We start from the raw sequence: 1136 nt of genomic DNA on the forward strand, positions 1-1136 counted from the left end.
GAGAAGCACCTCTACACCCTAGAAGTCCTGGTTTGAGGCTGGGGCGTGGAGGGGGTGTTTCTCATCGCCCTCTGACTTGATTTTTGTCTTTCATCTCACACGCCCCCAGAATAGGGCAGGTGAGAAAAACCAGATCAGAAACCTTCCCATCCCTTTTCATGTATTTGCTTAAGGGATTTGCATAAGCATTCGCTTAGAACTGGGTAAGTTACCCCTTTTTGCTCCCCTTTCTGACTACTTGCAAATACCTGCCCAGGTAAACAGAATGCAAGCATTTTCCTGAGCACCTGCCCTCTTGCTAAAGGCAGATGCACTAATTCTTCTCTCTGCACATGTCTCAGGCTGAGAGAGGGTGGCATTGATTCTGTGGTTGAACTTGCTGTACTAGGTATGTCTCACTCTTTACCCGGGTGGTAAACTGCTTAAGGACATTGATTCACTCAGTATGTGTTTACAACCAGACCACGGGGGTTGGGCCAGGCCTTGGTCGTATGCAGTAAGGTGAAGTTTCTGCTCCCAGTTTTTTTTTTTCATTTCTCACCAGATTCCTTTCTTCTCCTGTTCTAATATTAAATTAGTCATTTCAAAACTAGGAATGATCAGTATTGGGGTAGAGAGAAGATGGTCATGAAGTACTCAGAAACTCGGAATCCAGAGCTTGCTGTGAATATTTTAAGGAGACTTGCAGAATCTGTTTTGCCTCTCTCTTGTGTCTGAGCCATCATTACCTGGAAAATCAGCCTGAACAAGAAAAGCCCTTAATGAATGCAGCAAAGCTAAGGTTTTCCTGGTCAAGTATGTGAGAGCAAATGGGGAGGTTGGAAGCAATCTTCGTTCTGTTCAGAAATATTAAAATATTAAAAAGCCAACGCTCTGACACTTGAGCTTGTCAGAAAAGCACCAGCTAAGTTTTTTCTTCTTCCTTATTACTTTAAAGAAAGAGAGGGAAGAGTGGGCACTTCAGCCACCTCTTCTGTGTTCAGTGAATTTTGCCCGTCACTGTCATCCTTCAGAGACTGCCTCCATGTTCTACCAGAGTTCTCCATCTGCCCTGTGTCTGGTGTTTGGGGCTGGGATGTGTGTCAGCTCCAAGAGAGCAGGCATCACAAGGGTTTTCCTCCTCCTCTTTTTTTTTC

The 1136-nt window shown here is 44.8% G+C and overlaps 1 protein-coding gene across 3 annotated transcripts in view; it reads left to right on the forward strand.

Annotated features, from left to right (window-relative positions):
• The window catches only part of KCNS3 (potassium voltage-gated channel, delayed-rectifier, subfamily S, member 3), a 48305-nt gene that overhangs the window by 2069 nt on the left and 45100 nt on the right, over nucleotides 1-1136 (forward strand). The window lies entirely within an intron of this gene.

Source organism: Bison bison, unplaced genomic scaffold (genome assembly GCF_000754665.1).
Source record: "Bison bison bison isolate TAMUID 2011002044 unplaced genomic scaffold, Bison_UMD1.0 scf7180017864145, whole genome shotgun sequence".
NCBI lineage: Eukaryota > Metazoa > Chordata > Mammalia > Artiodactyla > Bovidae > Bison > Bison bison.